This window comes from Lucilia sericata, unplaced genomic scaffold (assembly GCF_015586225.1).
Source record: "Lucilia sericata isolate MDLA Ls3-8-SP2 unplaced genomic scaffold, ASM1558622v1 Contig000254F_arrow, whole genome shotgun sequence".
Lineage (NCBI taxonomy): Eukaryota > Metazoa > Arthropoda > Insecta > Diptera > Calliphoridae > Lucilia > Lucilia sericata.
The window spans coordinates 407,422-432,986 of NW_023994280.1; the positions used below are offsets into that span (position 1 = coordinate 407,422).

At 29.9% G+C, this 25,565-nt stretch overlaps 1 protein-coding gene across 1 annotated transcript in view; it reads left to right on the forward strand.

Moving 5' to 3' along the window:
• Window positions 1–12,639: 12,639 nt before the first annotated feature.
• The window catches only part of LOC119602806 (lachesin-like), a 43,130-nt gene continuing 30,204 nt past the window's right edge, over window positions 12,640–25,565 (forward strand). The window contains exon 1 of the mRNA XM_037954527.1: window positions 12,640–12,820. The gene's annotated coding sequence lies outside the window, so the exon portion shown is untranslated. The remainder of the gene's footprint in view (window positions 12,821–25,565) is intronic.

The window sequence follows — 25,565 nt, forward strand, 5'->3', positions numbered from 1 at the left end:
TAACTAACTAACTAACTAACTAACTAACTACTAACTAACTAACTACTAACTAACTAACTAACTAACTAACTAACTAACTACTAACTACTAACTAACTAACTAACTAACTAACTACTAACTAACTAACTAACTAACTAACTAACTAACTAACTAACTAACTAACTAACTACTAACTAACTAACTACTAACTAACTAACTAACTAACTAACTAACTAACTAACTAACTAACTAACTAACTAACTAACTAACTAACTAACTAACTACTAACTAACTAACTAACTAACTAACTAACTAACTAACTAACTAACTAACTAACTAACTAACTAACTAACTACTAACTAACTAACTAACTAACTAACTAACTAACTAACTAACTAACTAACTAACTAACTAACTAACTAACTAACTAACTAACTAACTAACTAACTAACTAACTAACTAACTAACTAACTAACTAACTAACTAACTAACTAACTAACTAACTAACTAACTAACTAACTAACTAACTAACTAACTAACTAACTAACTAACTAACTAACTAACTAACGACTAACTAACTAACTAACTAACTAACTAACTAACTAACTAACTAACTAACTAACTAACTACTAACTAACTAACTAACTAACTAACTAACTAACTAACTAACTACTAACTAACTAACTAACTAACTAACTAACTAACTAACTAACTAACTAACTAACTAACTAACTAACTACTAACTAACTACTAACTAACTAACTAACTAACTAACTACTAACTAACTACTAACTAACTAACTAACTAACTAACTAACTAACTAACTAACTAACTAACTAACTAACTAACTAACTAACTAACTAACTAACTAACTAACTAACTAACTAACTAACTAACTAACTAACTAACTAACTAACTAACTAACTAACTAACTAACTAACTAACTAACTAACTAACTAACTAACTAACTAACTAACTAACTAACTAACTAACTAACTAACTAACTAACTAACTAACTAACTAACTAACTAACTAACTAACTAACTAACTAACTAACTAACTAACTAACTAACTAACTAACAAACTAACTAACTAACTAACTAACTAACTAACTAACTAACTAACTAACTAACTAACTAACTAATAACTAACTAACTAACTAACTAACTAACTAGAAATTAAACATGCAGAGCCCGGAGTAACTGAGAACCTGTAAAAATATGCTTTTTGGTACTTTTTCGTTCTTCAAAATGTACTTTTATTGAACCTAGGGATATGGGGAATACCATGTCAAGTGACCCACCTCAAAAAATCGATTTTGACGAAATTTGCACTAAGGTTAGTACTATTAGAAGGAAATGGTTTAAGCTTTTTTTTAGTAAAGAAATTGCAACAAAAACGTTCATTTTGAAAATATAGGGGAAAATTAAAAAAAGTCGAAAAAAATTGTATTCTTTAGTTAAAAAATACTTTTTTTTTCATAGATATCCCACTCGCTGGATTTTTAAAGTTGGATCACTTGACACGAAAATCACCATATGTGGAGCCCGAAGTATATTAGGAATACAGAAGGGATCTTTTTGGTATTATTTTTGTTCTTCATCTGGAACTTTTTAAACCTAGAAACATAAAATTAAGTATGTATAGCCCGGAGTAAATGAGAAAAAGGGGACATTTTGGTACTAATATGAAGAACGCAAAATGAGAAGCAAAACTTTTAAAAGGGAACATCTTGATAATATTCTGGTACTTTTTTAATTTTTTAAATTATTGAACTTAGAATCGTAGATGTAGGATCCCGATGGAATGAAAATTTATAAGAAATAAATTTATGTTACTTTTTCGTTTTCAGTTAGTACTTTCTGATTCTTTTTTACAATTCAACCTGGTTAGAAACGTAGAATTAAGCATGCAGCGTCCTGATTGAATAAAAATCTATAAAAGTGGCCTATCTGGTACTTTTTCGATTTCCATTAGATATTTTTTATATTTTTTGTAATAAAATATACAGTTTGTTCGTTTGTTGTTTTGTAACTAGTATGTTTTACATCCAACTAGTAATGTACCAATTCATAACTATAACTGTCAAACTAAATTCTAGATGTAATTTTTCTAGGATTAGCAATACGATTTTTATAAACAATTATTTTGGTTCAACTCACAAATTACATTATTGATTTTCAAAAAACTACAATAACTTATATTGACAGTTTTCATACAACTTTTGGATCAAGTTTACCTTTCACACTTGTAAGTCTTAAATAAAAAACGTCCCCAAAAATTAATTATTTTAAAATAGACTTATTTAACATTATAAACTCTACTTTAAAACTACAAGCAAACATTGACAGTGAATTGATGCACTTAGACGACAATCGCGAGTACTTAATTTTCCTTATTCGTACTAAATAACCCGATTATCACCACACGCACACTTGCAGATACATGTTCTCATGAACATCTCGTACACACAGATACAGTATTCGTACATAAGCCAGTTTTATCATTTAACGTGTGAAGTGTTTTTGTTTAAACGTGTTTCTTTTTTTTTGTTTGTTTGTTTGCAACGGAGCGTATGTGTATAAATTTCATATAAAAACGTGTCCTCATCCTCGATTTACTGTTTGAATATTACTGATGCTCGATGTTGATGCTGTTGTACTTCCTTGCCTGGTTATAATGTTCTCGTGACGTATTTAGAGGTATGTTCGCTTAGGTATACTGCGATGATATTCAAAGCACAAAAGACTGCCTGCCATTATCGAGAAGTGTGAATACAAATATACCTCAGGGAATGTTGACAGTTACTTTAACGACAACGACTTTCGATGTGATTCACATTAAAGACAATGAGTGGAAAAAATGGGAAACTCATAGAATACATATTTGTGTTTTGGATGCAGAGTTAAAGCAGTTTAAAATTGAAATATTAAAAAAACGAATGGTTTGAAGGACATATCGTTTTCAACATATAAATAACCAATAATGCTCTTAAACCTAATAAAAATGTAAGGAAAAGACTGGGTGGTAGCGGTTTTAATTACAATTGTATTTCCTCTTTTCTGAAATGTTAAAAATATATTTAAATATTCTGAGAATATATTTCCGGGGACGATTTGACTTAAAAAAACATTTTCAAAACATACTACAAAAATTTAAAAATTTAATATTTACGAATGAGTAAATAAATATAAAATATAATAAATTAAATAATGATATATTGTGTTTTAATGTCAGACGAAAACCATTTATGCACCATTTAAAAGGAGTATAAAACAAAATTTTGAAAATGTATATAAGAACCGTATGTATGAAAGTTCTGCATACATTAGGCCAGCACTGAGAAAGAGGACCGATTAAAAGTTTCGGCCAATCGTAGAATAAACTCGATTTACATGTTTAAAATATAACTTCTATTGCACAATGGGGCAGAATCTGAAGATGTTAAAAGTGTAACGGCTCTATCTAGATGATTAATCAGAAATGAAGGTAATTGGTTCTTAGGATAGTTTTTTTGTAAAAAATTTAGTTTTCAATAAAGTAAGTTAGTAAGTCAGTAAGTTAGTAAGTTTGTGAGTTAGTAAGTTAATAAGTTAGTAAGTTAGTGAGTTAGTGAGTTAGTAAGTTAGTAAGTCAAGAATTTAGTAAGTTAGTATGTAAGTAATTTTGTAAGTTAGTAAGTTAGTAAATTAGTAAGTTAGTAAGTTAGTTAGTTAGTAAGTTTGTAAGTTAGTAAGTTAGTAAGTTACTAAGTTACTAAGTTACTAAGTTAGTAAGTTAGTAAGTTAGTAAGTTAGTAAGTTAGTAAGTTAGTAAGTTAGTAAGTAGTAAGTTAGTAATTAGTAAGTTAGTAAGTAGTTAGTTAGTAAGTTAGTAAGTTAGTAAGTTAGTAAGTTAGTAAGTTAGTAAGTTAGTAAGTTAGTAAGTTAGTAAGTTAGTAAGTTAGTAAGTTAGTAAGTTAGTAAGTTAGTAAGTTAGTAAGTTAGTAAGTTAGTAAGTTAGTAAGTTAGTAAATTAGTAAGTTAGTAAGTTAGTTAGTTAGTAAGTTAGTAAGTTAGTAAGTTACTAAGTTAGTAAGTTAGTAAGTTAGTAAGTTAGTAAGTTAGTAAGTTAGTAAGTTAGTAAGTTAGTAAGTTAGTAAGTTAGTATGTTAGTAAGTTAGTAAGTTAGTAAGTTAGTAAGTTAGTAAGTTAGTAAGTTAGTAAGTTAGTTACATTTCTCTGTTCAGGCCTACTACACATACGTATTTACACAAAATATTACATTTATGTAGCAGCGTGCATTTATGTTGAAAATGTATACTCCCAACGTGTCTGCAGAAACATTTACAACAGATAAAATGTTTGGATCTATGTTCAACTGCTTTTTTTCTGTCAGGTAGGTGGTTATTATAAAATAAAATAAAAAAATACGAATGAAATAAAATATGTACTTTAATTTGTGCCTCAAAGAAGTAAATGTACCGGATTATTGTGTAAATGCTTTAGAAGATGTTACTGTTTGTAGAAATGTATAGAACATATACATTTATATATAATATAATGTGTATGTGTAATGATGTCGAGTTTTGTAGTGTGTGTGCGGTTATAAATTATCAAAACACATCACGTGCAACATAATTTTCCATGTGAGTTGTGCAGAATTCGCATTTCTATATAAAACACAATCAAAAAATGTTCATGTATTTTACACATACAAATAAAATTTTAAACATGAAGCGTAAAAACTTACCAAAAAAGAAAAAAAAGGATATAAAAAATTTAGAAAAAAACTCATGTTTAGTTATTTTGTAAGTAGGACTCTATAGGTTTAGGTTTACCTCAAAACTTTTTCCATTTTAATAATGTTTAGATTATTTATTTTCAAATGAAACATAACTAGTAGTGGTTGATAGATACAACAAAAACAGAAATATTATAAAAACTTTAGAAATTTTATTAAAAGAACACAGTTCCTTTAGTGGTAGTTACTAGTTATTTAAAGGGATGTTTTAAAAGTCTCACAATACGGCTAGTTGTTCTAGTACTGTTTTAGTTGGAAAATATAGTAAATTTAAAAATGTTGTCCATAAATATTGGAACCAATACTTTAATTATGTCTCTCATTTTCACAAGTTTTCACAAATACATACTTGCATTAAAAATAAATTATAAATTACTCATACGACATTAATACTACATGTCGTATGAGTAATTTTTGGTATGGTGGTATGGGTGATTTTTTTCTCTTCTCTTAGTAAGTATTCGATCCGATGTACAATGGTTTTATAATTTAATATTAGAAATTAATTCATAATAAATATAATGAGGAGTTTATATAACTTCCATTAAAAATATGCAAATATTTTAAATAAATTTATTTTGATCTTCTCTATTTTGTTGGCAGCAGAATTTGAATTTTTTATGTTTTTCAATAGTTATCAATATTTATAGTAGAGAAAAAAATATATAATGTCAAACAATATTTTAGAATTTTTGACACATGCTGCATGAAAATATCCTTAAAATAAGACACGTAACTTGAACTCTTCTGTCATATAAAGAAATACATACGTTTGGTATTAAGTAGAGCTCGTATGCATCTAAGAAGACACTGAGGAATATTTAAATAGGAACAAAGGTTTAATAATTCTAAGAAAATCTCTACTAAACCTTTACATTTAGTCAAATATCGTTTCTACTTTAAAGCATTTTGTCCAAAACCTTTTTCAAGAATGTATTTGTAATTATTTCCTTTGGTGTAGTTTGGTTACACTGATGTCCTTTATGCGGATGTTACGTTAAATGTCATGTGTATGTTTGCAAATATGCATGTGTTTGTCACTTTGATCGCACTTGCTTCTATGTGTATATCTTTTGATTATACATATGGGCATTTACCAAAATCAACTTACTTTCCAATAAATCCTACATACCTTCTGTATTACTTAGAAGGAGTCTTGTAATGACTTACAAATAACGTTATATGTTATATATTTTTTAAAAGTAATAGTAGACGTAGTGAATGCATTCTGGACTAAGTCAGATTTAAAATCTTAAGATTACTTTTCTGACAACGATTTAGTTCAGTTTATAGAAAATAAAATCAAAACTGCTGCCATAGTAAACAACAATAAAGCTTCAACTTCATTCATAATTTACGTAAATTATGATCAAATTATTAACAATTTTAATGTAATATGTTACAATAAATTTATTAATTTATCCAAAATTCCAAATGTTCCAAAATTCCAAATATTTTAGTAAACGCTCATATACTCGCATGTATTTGTACACGGTGCATATGTATACAAATCTTTTTTATTATTCATATTAAAAAAGCTTTAACAAAAATGAAAAATACACACACATACATATGTACCAAAATCTCTGCATTGTAAGAAATCTATGGGATTTTTATGTGACCATTTACGTGCTCCTTTCTGCGCTGTACCATCTAAGACGAAGAACCTGCAGAAGAAAATGTTCATTGTTTCGTTAAACAATAAAAGAAAGTAGAAGCAATTTTTGACACTTTTGCGAAAATAACAAGTATATTTTTATTGTAGCATGCGTTTTACCTTTTTAAAATTCAAATCTTTTCTACATTTACATACATGACATTTTTTACTCAAACAAACTTATTTGTATGTATAAAAGTTGAAAAAAAACCTAATTTTTAAGAATGTTTTATAAAGATTATACACTGCATACATTATAGAGTTAGTTCTTCATAATACATACATACATATGTACATAAGTGTGTGTAAAAGTTGACAAATGATTTATCTAGTGATTGTGGTTTTTATGTTTTTACATTGTTTTGTTGTATTTCTTTTCTAGTTTTGTTTTAAAAAAGTTAATATTGCTTAGAGTTGTCTTTATGTATGTGTGTGTTGGGTCATTTGTGGCATCTGGTTTCATTGTGTCGCATAATACAAGAATAAGTTGAATACGAAAGAAAATTGCTGAGGTCGTTTATGATCAAAACTTGATTGTAAGGTGCACCACACGATTGCTTCTATAAGGTGGTATAAGTCTCTTTTTTATTTAGCATTCTTATCTTAAATCTGTATGTAGATGTAACTGGCAAGCAGTTGACAAGATTTGGGTGCTTTGAAAATTTATTTTGCTACGAACGAAGAACGAACGAACGAACGAAACGAACGAACGAAAGAACGAACGAACGAAACGAACGAACGAACGAAACGAACGAACGAACGAACGAACGGAACGAACGAACGAAACGAAAACGAACGAACGAACGAACGACGAAACGAACGAACGAACGAACGAACGAACGAAACGAACGAACGAACGAACGAACGAACGAACGAACGAACGAACGAACGAACGAACGAACGAACGAACGAAACGAACGAACGAAACGAAACGAACGAACGAACGAACGAACGAACGAAGACGAAAACGAACGAACGAAAACGAAAACGAACGAACGAACGAACGAACGAACGAACGAACGAAGAACGAACGAACGAACGAACGAACGAACGAACGAACGAACGAACGAAGAACGAACGAACGAACGAACGAACGAACGAACGAACGAACGAAACGAACGAACGAACGAACGAACGAACGAACGAACGAACGAACGAACGAACGAACGAACGAACGAACGAACGAACGAACTAACGAGAACGAACGAACGAACGAACGAAGAACGAACGAACGAACGAACGAACGAACGAAACGAACGAACTAACGAACGAACGAACGAACGAACGAACGAACGAACGAAGAACGAACAACGAACGAAACGAACGAAACGAACAAACGAACGAACGAACACGAACGAACGAACGAACGAACGAACGAACGAACGAACGAACGAACGAACAAGAACGAACGAAACGAACGAACGAACGAACGAACGAAACGAACGAACGAACGAACGAACGAACGAAGAAACGAACGAACGAACGAACGAACGAACGAACGAAAACGAACGAATAACGAACGAACGAACTAACGAACGAACGAACGAACGAAACGAAAGAACGAACGAACGAACGAACGAACGAACGAACGAACGAACTAACTAACTAACGAACGAACGAAACGAACGAACTAACTAACGAACGAACTAACTAACTAACTAACACTAACTAACTAACTAACTAACTAACTAACTAACTAACGAACGAACTAACAACTAACACGAACAAACTAACACAACTAACTAACGAACTAACTAACTAACTAACTAACTAACTAACTAACTAACAAACTAACTAACTAACGACGTGACTTACTAATTTACTAACTCACTAACTTACAGCCTTACTAACTTACTAACTTACTAACTTACTTAGTACCTTACTAACTTACTTACTTACTAACTTACTTACTAACTACACTTACTAACTTACTAACTTAAACTACTAACTTACTAACTAACTTACTAACTTACTACTTATATTTACTAACTTACTAACTTATTAACTTACTAACTTACTAACTTACTAACTTACTAACTTACTATCTTACTAACTTACTAACTTACTAGCTTACTAACTTACTAAATTACTAACATACTAACTTACTAACTTACTAAATTATTAACATACTAACTTACTAGATAAAGAATTAAATAACTTTATAACTATAGGGTATCAAGCGTTGACTTCTAATCTTTCATACACATTAAACACAAATTTGTTTTCCTAAACAAAAAATCAACTTGTAGGGTCTTTAACCCATTTAGTAGAGAGGGATTTTGTTATTGTAACACACCTTTGAAAGACTGATAAATCTGTTATTATTTTGTGATGATGCACTGTTATACATGCTTAGAATATTTCCAATACACACAACAATTTACCTAGTTTATTTTTATTTTTTTGAGAGCAAATATTTATGCTATTGTTTTACACACAAACTAAATCATTCAATTCAAAAACTTATTATACAAATGCTGCCAAAAGAAGGCCTAAGTACATACGTACAGATGTATATAAATACATATGTATGTATGTATGTATGTCTATTTACAGGATACGTATCATATTTTCATTTGTATTTGTATGTATATCTATCCATTCATCTTCAATATGTTTCATATTAAGTTTTCCTATTTATATCCCGTAGTTTTTGTTATGCCAGAAGTGTAGTGTTCTATAATTTGATTGAACATGTGTTGCTAACGATTTATGCTAAACACTTTTATTGGCATTAAATTAACTTGGGAGTAAAATAAAGCATATTGCTATTTACCAAAAGTTGTTTTTGAAAAAAAAAAATTAATTTATTGTAGCAAAATCAATAAAAATAGACATAAATTTGTGGGTTTCATTACATAGTGATTTGTTGGGAGTTGTAGGTATAAAATTAAAAGTAAATCTGGAGCAAAAGTTTTTATAATAGAAAACAGTTTTCTTTTGGAATCTTGTGCTAAATTTCGAAGAAAGTTATATTATAAGAGTTGAGTCTTTTATATTTAGGATTGATTCTCAATAACTCAATTTTCTTAGCATTGGTTTTTTAGGTTCTTATAAATATAATTGCTTTAAAATTAATAAATGCACATAAAGTCAATTTATTATGTCTGAAAATTCAATTAACCTTAAAAGCTATATGTATTTTATTTACAAATGCATTTTCGTTTTTCTCTTTACAATCACCTGAATGTCAAACGTCCAGCAAACAGTTCAGAGAATGCACAAGGTTGATGAAAGTTAATAGACCAAAAGCCTTGGTAAATTATAACGAAAGACATTAGCACGAAGGTCAAGTGAATTAGAGACGAGCAAGTAGCTGCATAAATAGTTAATGGCAAAATGTTAATGTAAGTTTAAAATATTTTAATGTAATGGAAATAAACATTATACAGAATTATTAGGAAATGGTTTTATAAAGGACAAACCTTTATGTTCACTGAATAAATAATAAAAGAAAAGAAATAATATCATGTCTGATAGAATTATTAAATATTTAAATCCTCAAAAAATATCTAGAAACCACAGTAAATTGATTGCAGCCAACATACAGACAGATGGACCTAGCCAAATGGACTTATCTAAAAGGATTTAGAATATACTATATATTTCATGGGTTCGCTAAATGAACTATTTTGAAATAATATTGCTCCCAAAAGTAGATTTTTGCTTAATAGAAATTCTTCACTTAAAATCTTTTCTTTTCAAATGCTTTACTAAAAATCCGATATTTCAGAAAGTAAAAATATTTTTTTCACAAAAAAAAAAAAAAAAAACATTTTTCTCTAAAATTAAACTTTTCACAATAAAATCAGTATTCGCAAAAAAAAAAACGATTTTTTTTTTCAAAATCCATTGTTTAACAAAAAATTTGACTTTTGACTAAAAGCCCCATTTCAATGAAAATACGACTTTTCGTTAAGAATACGTCTTTTCGCTAAAAATACAACTTTTCACTAAAAATAATATTTTTCACCTAAAATACAATTATTCACTCAAAATTGGTCTTTTCACTCATAAGCGACTAAAAGTCCGACTTTCTCTAAAAATAAGATTATTTTACTAAAAGTCTAATTTTTTCACTAAAAATCGGTATATGTAAATCGGATTTCACTAAAAATAAGTTTTTTAACAAAAAATTTTACTTTTCACTAAAAATTCGAGTTTTAAAAAAAAAAGGTTTTTCACTGAAAACGAATCCGACATTTCACTGTGGACTAGTCTATGAACTAGTCTATTGATTAGTATATGAACTAGTCTATGGACTAGTACATGAACTATTCTATGAACTAGTCTATGATCTAGTCTAAGGACTAGTCTATGGACTCCTGTATGGACACCTCTATAGACTCTTCTATGAACTCCTCTATAGACTAGTCTATCAACTAGTCTATAGACTAGTCTATCAACTAGTCTATAGACTAGTCTATCAACTAGTCTATAGACTAGTCTATGAAGTAGTCTATCGAATAGTCTATGATCTAGTTTATTGACTAGTCTATGAAGTAGTCTATGGACTAGTCTATAAACTAGTCTATTGACTAGTCTATTGACTAGTCTATGAACAAGACTATGGACTAGTATATGAACTAGTCTATGGACTAGTATATGGACTAGTCTATGAATTAGTCTATGACCTAGTCTACGAACTAGTCTATGGACTAGTCTGAGGACTAGTCTATTGACTAGTCTATGAACTAGTCTATGGACTAGTATATGAACTAGTATATGGACTAGTCTATGAACTGGTTTATGGACTAGTTTATGGACTCTTCTATGGACTAGTCTATGAACTAGTCTATGAAATAGTCTATGGACTAGTCTATGAACTGGTCTATGGACTAGTCTATGGACTAGTCTGAGGACTAGTTTATTGACTAGTCTATAAACTAGTCTATGGACTAGTATATGGACTAGTCTATGAATTAGTCTATGGACTAGTATATGGACTAGTCTATGAACTAGTCTATGATCTAGTCTATGGACTAGTCTGTGGACTAGTCTATGGACTGGTCTATGGACTGGTCTATGGACTAGTCTATTGACTTTTACTTTTTTATTTTTAACAAAACATCTAAAGTTTCACTGAAAAACCGACTTTTCACTAAAAACATGATTTTTCACTAAAAGATCTGATTTTCCAATTTTTCACTAAAAATTATTTTTTTTTTAACAAAACATCTGACTTTTCACTAAAAGTCCGATATCACTGAAAATCCGACTTTTCACTGAAATTTTTAGTGAAAAGTTGAATTTTCACTAAAAATTTGCCTTTTCACTAAAATCCGATTTTCCGACAAGAAAATCGACTAAAAATTTGTCTTTTCACAAAAAATCTGACTTTTCCAAAGAAATACACTTAGGCCCCTATTGGGTCTGTTGTGCACTTCTTTACGAGGCCCTCAGGTGTGAATTGAACACTCGACCTCCGGTTTACCAGACCAATAACCTACTCGAGATCAATTTTCACTAAAAATCCGGCATTTCAATAAACTAAAAACCGATTTCTAGATTTTCGATAAAAAGATTAAGATTTTTTAATTTTTCATTAGAAAATCCTTACATTTTAAAAATAATTAACATTACTTTTTAAAGTTATAACTCACATCAAACCTTTTACTATATAGTCCATACATTTATTATTAGATTATTTACAATATTCCTATTAAGACATCTTCCATATAATGATTTATTATTAACTGAGCTCTGAGCTGTTAATAAAATTATCCTTAACAAACAACAAACAATTGTATACATCAAATGGAAACTATAAAATAATGTTTTTAATATCCTTGAGGTAGGTCACTTAACTTCATTTGTGATATGAATATACTCTCACTTACACATACATACATATGTAAATATAAATTATTCAATGTTTACGGCAGTTTAGCTGTTAACCTTATCCGAATAAAATGTTATTTATTTTTTTAAATGTAAAACATTCTTATATCTCTCTATCTCTTCGGCCTAAATTTAGTTTAACTGTTACAGAGAGTTCATGCGCTAGTGCTAGTGGGAAGAACAAAAAAAAACTTAACGAAACTCTCTATGAAAACGATTAGCGTTAACAGAAATACGACAGAATACGAAGCAGGAATAATACAATGTAATGTGTAGTAGTCCTAGAAAAATAATTCATGTAAGGAGTGTTTTTGTATTTCAGTACATTTTAAGCTTACGCCGGTAATAGACGCAGTCATAAATTATGATGAATTCTTGTGTGTTTCTGGTGAAAGTGCTGAATTAAAGGAAACAAATAAAATTATTGTGAAATGTAAAAAAATAATAAATATAAATAAAAAAAATTTCTCAATAACAAATATCTCAAGATTTTCCTAAAAATAAAATAAATAAATATTAATTTAACAAAGTAGTATAAAAAGGATAAAAAGGTGTAAAAAAGTAAATAATTATTTAATAATATAATAATATAATTTTCATAAATTAAATAAAACTCGCCTTCAAACCTAGTTAAAGCCCCCCAAAAAACGTGCTTGGCTTTTAAAATAAAGGCGCGCGCGTAACTTTTTTATTTTCCAACGTTTGCTGCAACTGCAGTAACGTTTACTTTGAACTGCGGACAGTTACAGGAAAAGGGTCACGTTTTATGTCATCATTGTTGTTGGCTGCTGGTCTTACTACCAACAATAATCGTATTTAAACATTTATAGCCCACAACAGTAACAAAAATACATACAAATAGATACATATACATGCACACATATACATTGACACTTTGAGAGAGTGTTAAAGATAATAAAAGGTATGTTTTGTTGCCTTTTCTCGTTTAAGTTTTTTGACACAGTGTATTTTAACCTAACGAAACCCAGTAGTTTTGCAAGGAGGTAATCGATCTCTTTTAAGCCATGTTTTGTACTTTTTGTAATGCAGGTAATAGGTATGATAATCTAACAGGACTAGACTCAAGCTGGATTAAGGGGATAGTGAGATCAATTGCTAATAACATGAAATTGTAATTCAAATTTATATAATGTAATTGCAGTATGTGCTGGACCAATATCACTTTTCAATTCTTATTACATTAGGACTAATTGTAATCGATACTTTTTAATCGCAATTATTAAGTAATTATAATTTTTGTTTATTTGTTTGTTTTAAGTACAATTGTAATTGTAGACTTTTTATTGAAAAATGGCACCTAAAATTACAAAAAATGGAACAGGAAATATGTAATGATTACTTTTATTTACATTTTTAATCAATTACAAATTAAGTAAGTAAGTGGAATTAAGAGACATCAATTGGTAAAATTCAATCACAATTCCAAGTAAATGGAATTTAAAAATAATACAGGCGGATATATTTAAAGAATTGTTGAAACTCGGAGACAAAATTATACTTTTTTGAAAGGTTTGTCGAAACACTGAGATTATACTTTTTTGAGGTTTGAATCTTAAGGAGAAAGGATATATATTAAGATATTAAGCTGACAAATGAAATGCAACACTTTAAACACAAAGTTGTATTGAGCTGTTATAAGGTGTTTCAGGCCTGAAATAGCGCTTTCCAAACTCCAGGACACGATATCTCGAATCCCAGATGTTATGCAAAAATTCTACAGATTTGAATGCAACGCAGCTCAATCCTTTAGAAAAGCATACATTGATCTCTGGGTTAAAAATTAATTAGAATTGCTCCATATGTAGTGTAATGAAGTGAGTCAGTCAGTTTGTTAGTTAGTTAGTTAGTTAGTTAGTTAGTTAGTTAGTTAGTAAGTTAGTTAGTTAGTTAGTTAGTTAGTTAGTTAGTTAGTTAGTAGTTAGTTAGTTAGTTAGTTAGTTAGTTAGTTAGTTAGTTAGTTAGTTAGTTAGTTAGTTAGTTAGTTAGTTAGTTAGTTAGTTAGTTAGTTAGTTAGTTAGTTAGTTAGTTAGTTAGTTAATTAGTAGTTAGTTAGTTAGTTAGTTAGTTAGTTAGTTAGTTAGTTAGTAGTTAGTTAGTTAGTTAGTTTAGTTAGTTAGTTAGTTAGTTAGTTAGTTAGTTAGTTAGTAGTTAGTTAGTTAGTTAGTTAGTTAGTTAGTAGTTAGTTAGTAGTTAGTTAGTTAGTTAGTTAGTTAGTTAGTTAGTTAGTTAGTTAGTTAGTTAGTTAGTAGTTAGTTAGTTAGTAGTTAGTTAGTTAGTTAGTTAGTTAGTTAGTTAGTTAGTTAGTTAGTTAGTTAGTTAGTTAGTTAGAGTTAGTTAGTTAGTTAGTTAGTTAGTTAGTTAGTTAGTTAGTTAGTAGTTAGTTAGTTAGTTAGTTAGTTAGTTAGTTAGTTAGTTAGTTAGTAGTTAGTTAGTAGTTAGTTAGTTAGTTAGTAGTTAGTTAGTAGTTAGTTAGTTAGTTAGTAGTTAGTTAGTTAGTAGTTAGTAGTTAGTTTAGTTAGTTAGTTAGTAGTTAGTTAGTTAGTTAGTAGTAGTTAGTAGTTAGTTAGTTAGTTAGTTAGTTAGTTAGTAGTTAGTTAGTTAGTTAGTTAGTTAGTTAGTTAGTTAGTTAGTTAGTTAGTTAGTTAGTTAGTGTTAGTAGTTAGTTAGTTAGTTAGTTAGTTAGTTAGTTAGTTAGTTAGTTAGTTAGTTAGTTAGTTAGTTAGTTAGTTAGTTAGTTAGTTAGTTAGTTAGTTAGTTAGTTAGTTAGTTAGTTAGTTAGCCACCCCGAACTAATGGAACCATTACAACTCCTCTTTCATTTTTGTTGCTATTGTTAATGTTGTTGCCATTATCCCTTCTTTTTGTTATTGCACATATAAATGTCATTAAATATTGTTTCGAATTACATGTTTTAAATGCTTTTTAAATGCAACCCAGTAAAAGTAGGAAGTTGGAAATTAACACCATACTATAATAAAAAGGATTCAAATAGCAACAGCAATGAAAAAAAAAAACTTAGTAAATGTATGAAAATTAAGTATGTTTTAACAGGCAATTAAGTGCAACAACAACAACATCAGCAAAAATGACAACAATAACTAAATGCTGGCAAAAGGCTTAACAAACTAAATGTCCATGAAAACAATTTACGTGTTTTTGTGCTGCACGTCGTACGTGTAATAAAATATTTTACTTTTGTGGCCAAACATAAAATAAAGACGAGCGAGCAGCTTTAGCGGTTGTCAATGCAGGATATCGGTTACCTTTGCTTTTGGTTGGTAGAATGGAATGGTATTATTTTAAACTATTGTGTGATAGGTAGGTTTAGGTTTATTTAATGATTCCATTGCCCCTTAGTGAGGGGTTTGGTTTTGTGTTTTTATGGCTCCTTTTGATAAGTACTCATTGTAATCCCTTTTAGCTCTTGTTGAGCTTTTTTGGTCTGCGTTTGTTTTGAGAATTTTCGATTTATTTTTAACTCGAAAGATTGAAGGTGTTTATTTCAAGCATTATATTCTCGATTTGATCTCAGATTAAATCAAGTTGGCCAATGAAGCTAAACTTTTGACTAAATTATTCATTAGAAACGCTAACTTATGTCTAAAAATTAGAGTCCGCTAAGCAGTTGAGCTTTTTTTATAAAAACTACCTATATTTCAATCGGAGAGAAGGAGAGAAGGTTGCAGAGATCGTTCTGTATAAGTTGTAGTAAATGATATGGTACCTTCGCAGGTTTTCATACGTTGTTACATGTATGTTCTTCCAAAAACGTTCACTCATGTATGATAACGATATTGAATGTAATGAATGCTTTTTGCATATACTATTCTCTGCATGACAAAATTATTTTTCAATAACATCTATTTATACAAAATCTATACCACTCTGTAGTATTCAAAATCTTATATACGATCGTATAAAATTGCCCATACGTATTATAGAGCTATGCTAATACACACACACGGAAATTTGCGTCTTCAAAAACACTTTTGTTAGCAAGCAAAATTCCCGAAAATCACATTTCCTGGAAAATAAAGTATTGATGTTATTATTATTATTATCATATTTTATTTTCAATAAATGTTTACTTTTTCGCTGAAATTATGGTAACAAGTACTGTAAAATTTTTATATAAATAACATATACATTTTCAATGGAATATAATGGCACTCCACCCCATTATTTTCTATAGTTAAGAAACAAAATTCAAATTCTTTGAATTGATCCACCTCTATTGCGTATAAGTGATTTTTAATTATTTATAATTAATAATACTCATTCGTCTAATTAATGTTGCAAGTACATGAAAAACAATATTTTAATTCTATGATTTACTTTGAAATAAATGTATATTTGTATCTAATGGGTGGACATTTTAAAGCATTAATATTACGCATAATGTGAAACGACAAAGCTTGATGTATTTTCCGATGTACATACATACATATGTATGTATGTATGAGAAAGGACACTATGAAAAAAAAAACTATCCTGGCAAATGAATTTGAGTAGCTGTTAAAGCAAAATGTAAAACTGACATTTGGATTTGAACAAAAAAAAAAAAAAAACTTAATAGCCAAAGTTTTAAGTTTCTCACAAAAAGTTGCATTAACATAAATGCATTTGGGGGCATCAAATAGCAACAAACAAATGTTTCGTTTCAATTTAATCTACTTAGAACAAAAACAAGGTGTACATTTCTCACTTTTAAAGATTACAATGAGAGTACTTTTAGTTTTTAGTACGAAAAGCTGAACATAGTGTTTTAGTTGGAATTTGAAAGTGAAAAGTGATATTGAAAATACATTTTTAGGAAAGTTTTTTCCAATTAATAACACTTACACCAATCCAGGAAACACCTCCAAAATTATGATTTTTTAAATGGTTTTATAAAGGAAAAACTGATCCTTTCTATGAGATTTTCCAGAGAAAACATATTTTTTGTTCGTATTTTCTATAATTTTCTAAATTTGCTGATGATTTTACACATTACTTTATAAAGGAACCCTCTATTTTCAGATACATTAAATAACTTTATATACTCTTAAGTAAAATGCAATATTGTTTTAAAAATATTATGCTTTGACCTCAAAGGGTTATGTAAAATTATTAGCTTATGAGAAATTTTCACTAAATTTCCAAAAAACCTAAAGATGACCTTTGAACTTTTCGTAGTAAAAAGGTTTAAACTCTGCGATTTACGTAGATCATTTTTATCAAATATATTTTTGAATAGAATATGTTTTGTTGTATGTATGTGTATTAAAATACTGGAAATAAACATTGACCTTTGACCTCAGAAAAATAATGGTTTTATTATTGCAATTTAAGTCACATTTCTAGGAAATGATTTTGACCTTTCAATAATTTTTAATCTGCATTTCAGCTAAAATTTGTAGAAAATATTGTTATTGACGCAAATTTGAAAACATTCTTTATATAGCTTGTTAAAAATTGAACTTAATTATATAGTGACCTTTGACCTTTTAAAATAAAATGGAAAAAATTATTAGAAAACTTTAATATAAAACAAATATTTGAAAATTTATAATATTTATTTTAAAAAATCAGAAAATTTAAAACAGTGACCTTAGACCTCTTGACCGGTATACTTTTGAAAATCGGCATGAATAGATTGACGCTAAAAAATTATTCAAATTTACTTTTTAAATCAGTCAGTCATCGATATTTTATCGCAAAATTATGTTTAGAGATGATGCTCATAATTTGGTTTCGACAAATGTGTTTGCCTTCAAGCTGATACGATTTGACATCTTCCAATTGATAATTGTCATCATGAACTAACGTTAATAACATTGTTATTTTTGACCTCAATTCTAGGATGTGATCTGTCAATAACAGCCGAATATTATTTTCCAATATCATTTTACAACATTTTAAGGCAAAAATATTAGATTGATTATTTTATTGATTATCTTCTAAAGTAATCAGTATACATTGTTTTAGACCATTAAAATTTAAATGAGTTGCAACACATTAAAAAACAAGTCAATTTTTAACACCCTAATATAGATTACAACACATTTACTAAATTGTCTAAAAAGTAACTACAAAAAAACTTTTAAACTGCATCAATTACTAATAGAATGAATATTTGCACTTTAGTTTGAACTAAAAAAAAAGAAATTGTCATTAACTTTTTACCTGAACGCGACTGTTAACTAATAAAAAAAAAATCAACTCCAAATGAATTCCAGTTAAAAAGTACAAATATTTGAAACACTCGCACACACATACTCGTTAAAACTGAAAAGGCTGTTGTAATATGAAATTACATACATACATCTGCTGTCAAGTGGCAAACAAGTGAACAAATTGCAAAATATTGTAAAAGAATGGAAATAATGAAATCAGCCACCAGGAACAAAAAGTGAACGTTAAGAAAAGAAAAGAAAAAAAAAAAAAACATAATAAAAAGAAAGATGAATACCGAACAGTTTCTGCTACCATAAGCTCAATCGCAAGAAGGAGTTTTAAAACATTGAGGCTATTTGCAGCATCTTCTTTATCAACAACAGCTGCAAAATTCCCCTGAATCCAGAAATGAAATGTTTTAAAATTTTAAATTTTCATTTCCTCACACACACAATAAGAAAAAAGCAACAACATGAATATAAAGCGAAAAGAAAAACTTAACGTTGTTGCAATCATCCATCCAACATCAGTTACTTTTCCCACACACACATACATATACACGTACTTGAATAACTACCCATTTGCATACACATACAATTCGCATACAATTACATACTAGGTGCAACAGATGCAAATGTATTTAAAATTGCAGCAACACACAAACACACCTACATTACATACTGTCGTGTAACGTCCTGCAGTTCGGTGGTATTTGTACCAAAACATATCTGTGATATTGTTATTATATCATATGTTTATCCTAGTTGGAAGTCAATTCATAATTTATGGATTGTAATTACATTACATTGACCTTGCAATAGATTTCTTTTGGTGTGTTAAATCACTTCTTTGAGAGCAATAAAAAACTACGTATTCGATTTAACAAGATAGCTATTGAAAATTTTTGAGTATATGCGATACACTAACTCCTTCAAAACTTCTTGGTACACTCTCATTCTCCATTACATAGCAGCCAACGTAAAAAGTTAAAAATAAAAGAAACACCGTTGGCTGGCGCTTGAATTTACCTGACTGACTAGCAGAAAAAAATTAATAGTTGTAGGAGAAAAAGAAGAAGCTGATGCTTAATTGAAAACATCATACAAACACTCTTTAACTTAGTTGCAGTTGCATAGTGTTGGAGTAAACAGAGAAGAAAAAATCAACTTTGTAACAGGTTTCAAGGCAGAACGGTGAAATTTTTTCTTTTGATTCTTAAAATAAAACAAACTTTATCTGATAGATACACATGCATACTAGGGTGATAAGGTGTTAAATTTTTGGAATTTTCACAAGTGCGAATCATATTATTTTACAATTTGGCAATTTGAATTAAAATGGATATAGTAATACATGTCGAGTTGACAGACTATAGGCCATAAGTTAGACTAACTGAAGTAGAACTGAACTAGAACTGTACTAGAACTGAACTAGAACTGAACTAGAACTGAACTAGAACTGAACTAGAACTGAACTAGAACTGAACTAGAACTGAACTAGAAGTGAACTAGAACTGAACTAGAACTGAACTAGAACTGAACTAGAACTGAACTAGAACTGAACTAGAACTGAACTAGAACTGAACTAGAACTGAACTAGAACTGAACTAGAACTGAACTAGAACTGAACTTGAACTGAACTAGAACTGAACTATGAACTAGAACTGAACTAGAACTGAACTAGAACTGAACTAGAACTGAACTAGAACTGAACTAGAACTGAACTAGAACTGAACTAGAACTAGAACTGAACTAGAACTGAACTAGAACTGAACTAGAACTGAACTAGAACTGAACTAGAACTGAACTAGAACTGAACTAGAACTGAACTAGAACTGAACTAGAACTGAACTAGAACTGAACTAGAACTGAACTAGAACTGAACTAGAACTGAACTAGAACTGAACTAGAACTGAACTAGAACTGAACTAGAACTGAACTAGAACTGAACTAGAACTGAACTAGAACTGAACTAGAACTGAACTAGAACTGAACTAGAACTGAACTAGAACTGAACTAGAACTGAACTAGAACTGAACTAGAACTGAACTAGAACTGAACTAGAACTGAACTAGAACTGAACTAGAACTGAACTAGAACTGAACTAGAACTGAACTAGAACTGAACTAGAACTGAACTAGAACTAGAACTGAACTAGAACTGAACTAGAACTGAACTAGAACTGAACTAGAACTGAACTAGAACTGAACTAGAACTGACTAGAACTGAACTAGAACTGAACTAGAACTGAACTAGAACTGAACTAGAACTGAACTAGAACTGAACTAGAACTGAACTAGAACTGAACTAGAACTGAACTAGAACTTGAACTAGAACTGAACTAGAACTGAACTAGAACTGAACTAGAACTTGAACTAGAACTGAACTAGAACTGAACTAGAACTGAACTAGAACTGAAACTAGAACTGAACTAGAACTGAACTAGAACTGAACTAGAACTGAACTAGAACTGAACTAGAACTGAACTAGAACTGAACTAGAACTGAACTAGAACTGAACTAGAACTGAACTAGAACTGAACTAGAACTGAACTAGAACTGAACTAGAACTGAACTAGAACTGAACTAGAACTGAACTAGAACTGAACTAGAACTGAACTAGAACTGAACTAGAACTGAACTAGAACTGAACTAGAACTGAACTAGAACTGAACTAGAACTGAACTAGAACTGAACTAGAACTGAACTAGAAACTGAACTAGAACTGAACTAGAACTGAACTAGAACTGAACTAGAACTGAACTAGAACTGAACTAGAACTGAACTAGAACTGAACTAGAACTGAACTAGAACTGAACTAGAACTGAACTAGAACTGAACTAGAACTGAACTAGAACTGAACTAGAACTGAACTAGAACTGAACTAGAACTGAACTAGAACTGAACTAGAACTGAACTAGAACTGAACTAGAACTGAACTAGAACTGAACTAGAACTGAACTAGAACTGAACTAGAACTGAACTAGAACTGAACTAGAACTGAACTAGAACTGAACTAGAACTGAACTAGAAATGAACTAGAACTGAACTAGAACTGAACTAAAATTCAATCTAGTTCAGACTAGTATACAGTCTTGAAAACACGCATCTATATCAGAGGCTAAGATGTATTCTTGTATTGTTTATATTCCCATACTTAAAATCAAGAGAAGTAAAGAAAATACTATCCTTAATGTAAGCATAAAAAAGAAGAGAAAACAAGTAAGGTAAATGGAGTTTATTAAAAATGTGAGAAAAGAATTTGATCATCATACATACATATATGTAGTAGGATTTAAATATAAAATTTTTTTATAGTTAAGAAAATCAGTGTCTTGCTAACATAACATTTAATGGAAACATTTAAAGTGAAACACATTCTTAAAAGCTTTTCCAGCGACGACCAACAGCTAAGGAGGAAGAACTTACAGCTAATATTAACTCCTACAATGAGACCATCAAGTAAATATTAGTACTACTTCTAGTACAAAACATTGTTTTCCATTTTAACGCTATATTTTTTGCTGATTAACATTTTTGCTTTAGTTTCTTACATTTCTTATTCCTGTTGCAGCCCCAGCCATTGTACCGTTCTTACCTCCACATAGTTTAGCAGTTTCTTTTTACTTGTTCATCGTTCTGCATGTCTTAAGTGGTTGTCATCGTCAACATACTTTTTTGTCGTTTCTTACTTTATTCTGGTGCTTAAAAAACTTCACTTACATTTATGTTGTCTAAAGCAGCCGCTGGTTGCAGCAGGCTTAAAAGGGAAAAACTTTCCTTTCCTTGGTAGCTGCGGCAAATTGAGTGCAACAATAACTTATTTGCATGAAGTAGTAAAAGGACATTCTAGTCTCTTTTCTTGCTTAAGACAACAATTGTGGTAAATAGCCACAAATTAATTTAAGGCAGAGTTTGTTAAATAATAGTTGAGCCTTCAAATATTTTCACTTTTTTCAAAAGGTAAAGAAGAGAAAAGAATTAATAAAGTGAAAGGGAATGGGCGTTTTAGTTTTTATTTAGTCCTAAGGGATCAATTAAAGGATTTTTTAAATTTCTCTATAATTTGTTATGAATTATTGAAATATAGTTCAGCTTTAGTTCAGTACTAGTTTATTTCTAATTCAGTTCTAGTTCAGTTTAGTTCAGTTCTAGTTCAGTTCTAGTTCAGTTCTAGTTCAGTTCTAGTTCAGTTCTAGTTCAGTTCTAGTTCAGTTCTAGTTCAGTTCTAGTTCAGTTCTAGTTCAGTTCTAGTTCAGTTCTAGTTCAGTTCTAGTTCAGTTCTAGTTCAGTTCTAGTTCAGTTCTAGTTCAGTTCTAGTTCAGTTCTAGTTCAGTTCTAGTTCAGTTCTAGTTCAGTTCTAGTTCAGTTCTAGTTCAGTTCTAGTTCTAGTTCAGTTCTAGTTCAGTTCTAGTTCAGTACTAGTTCAGTTCTAGTTCAGTTCTAGTTCAGTTCTAGTTCAGTTCTAGTTCAGTTCTAGTTCAGTTCTAGTTCAGTTCTAGTTCAGTTCTAGTTCAGTTCTAGTTCAGTTCTAGTTCAGTTCTAGTTCAGTTCTAGTTCAGTTCTAGTTCAGTTCTAGTTCAGTCAGTTCTAGTTCAGTTCTAGTTCAGTTCTAGTTCAGTTCTAGTTCGTTCTAGTTCAGTTCAGTTCTAGTTCAGTTCTAGTTCAGTTCGTTCAGTTCTAGTCAGTTCTAGTTCAGTTCTAGTTCAGTTCTAGTTCAGTTCTAGTTCAGTTCTAGTTCAGTTCTAGTTCAGTTCTAGTTCATTCTAGTTCAGGTTCTGTTCAGTTTTAGTTCAGTTCTAGTTCAGTTCTAGTGCAGTTCTAGTTCAGTCTAGTTCAGTTCTAGTTCAGTTCTAGTTCAGTTCTAGTTCAGTTCTAGTCAGTCAGTTCTAGTTCAGTTCTAGTTCAGTTCTAGTTCAGTTCTAGTTCAGTTCTAGTCAGTTCTAGTTCAGTTCTAGTTCAGTTTCAGTTCAGTTCTAGTCAGTTCTAGTTCCGTTCTAGTTCAGTTCTAGTTCAGTTCTAGTTCAGTTCTAGTTCCGTTCTAGTTCAGTTCTAGTTCTGTCAGTCTAGTTCAGTTCTAGTTCAGTTCTAGTTCAGTTCTAGTTCAGTTCTAGTTCAGTTCTAGTTCAGTTCTAGTTCAGTTCTAGTTCAGTTCTAGTTCAGTTCTAGTTCAGTTCTAGTTCAGTCTAGTTCAGTTCTAGTTCAGTTCGTTCAGTTCTAGTTCAGTTCTAGTTCCGTTCTCGTTCAGTTCTAGTCAGTTCTAGTTCAGTTCTAGTTCAGTTCTAGTTCAGTTCTAGTTCAGTTCTAGTTCGTTCTAGTTCAGTTCTAGTTCAGTTCTAGTTCAGTTCTAGTTCAGTTCTAGTTCAGTTCTAGTTCAGTTCTAGTTCAGTTCTAGTTCAGTTCTAGTTCAGTTCTAGTTCAGTTCTAGTTCAGTTCTAGTTCAGTTCTAGTTCAGTTCTAGTTCAGTTCTAGTTCAGTTCTAGTTCAGTTCTAGTTCAGTTCTAGTTCAGTTCTAGTTCAGTTCTAGTTCAGTTCTAGTTCAGTTCTAGTTCAGTTCTAGTTCAGTTCTAGTTCAGTTCTAGTTCAGTTCTAGTTCAGTTCTAGTTCAGTTCTAGTTCAGTTCTAGTTCAGTTCTAGTTCAGTTCTAGTTCAGTTCTAGTTCAGTTCTAGTTCAGTTCTAGTTCAGTTCTAGTTCAGTTCTAGTTCAGTGCTAGTTCAGTTCTAGTTCAGTTCTAGTTCAGTTCTAGTTCAGTTCTAGTTCAGTTCTAGTTCAGTTCTAGTTCAGTTCTAGTTCAGTTCTAGTTCAGTTCTAGTTTCAGTTTCTAGTTCAGTTCTAGTTCAGTTCTAGTTCAGTTCTAGTTCAGTTCTAGTTCAGTTCTAGTTCAGTTCTAGTTCAGTTCTAGTTCAGTTCTAGTTCAGTTCTAGTTCAGTTCTAGTTCAGTTCTTTTTTTCTTCTTATAGTAAAGATTTCCGTCCGCAAATCATCTTTTACAAAAATGCACATTTTATGAATAATTTTCGCTAAATTTGTTATTTTTGTGTATAATTTTCAATGACTTAAGTTTTAAAGTTTATATTTTTAGAATCAGATTTTTAACACTTTTAATAAAGTGTAAATGAGGAAACAATAGTCTGTTAAAAGTTTTAAAACAATAAAAACACACTTAAATCGAATTGTTGAATTATGGCGAATAAAATGTTTGCTTAAATTTATAAAAGGACAAACCAGTCAGGCTGGCAGTTAAACAGACAGACAAACAAATGAAATGGAGTTTGGTTAGAAGAAAAATAAACACTCAACTGTCACAGTCAAGGAAAACACACTAATGCCGAGAAAAAGTATCCGCTCTTGAGGGTTGTCAGACAAACAGAGTGACTAGTAGTAACAGAAAATGCTAAAAGGTTTATTATGTTGAAAATTTGGTAAAAAAAAACACAAAAAAAGAGAAAATAGAGTTCTTGGGAAACAAAGGGATTGTTTTACGATTATTTGGTTTTGTTGTTTTCCAAAAAAAGGATGAGGTTTTTAAAATAGAAATCTAATAGAAAAAAAAAAAAAAAAAAAACAGGAACAAAACGTAAGCACATAGAACGAAATGGAAATACATAAAAATACATACAAATTTGACACAAGTATGTATGCATACACTCGTGTGTATTTTATGTATCAATATGTATATTTTATGATTTTTTTTCCACATTTCCTTAGTTCTGGTATAAGAAATTATTTGTTAAATTATTCAAGCCAGAGCAGAGATGTGAAAGGATAAAAAACACAATGACAAAAAATCAAATAAAAATAATAATAAAATTTCACATATTATGTACATGTCATATTCATTATTTTAAAATATTTATAATTTTTTTTATATATTGTTGTTGTCATTGTAGCAACAAAGCAATAACGTAAATACTTTTGTACATTTTTTCCATTTTTTACAGGATGCACAGAGTTCAAAAGTGCAAGCGTATGAGTGAAAAAAAAAAATAAATTAAGCTTCACACGTTTATAGAACTGTTCGTATGTATGTATCTGTGTAATATACTATGTATAAATGTAGACATAGTGCAGAATGTGTCATAAATGAAAAATCATACAGTTAAAGTTTTTTGTTTTTATTTTTTACTACT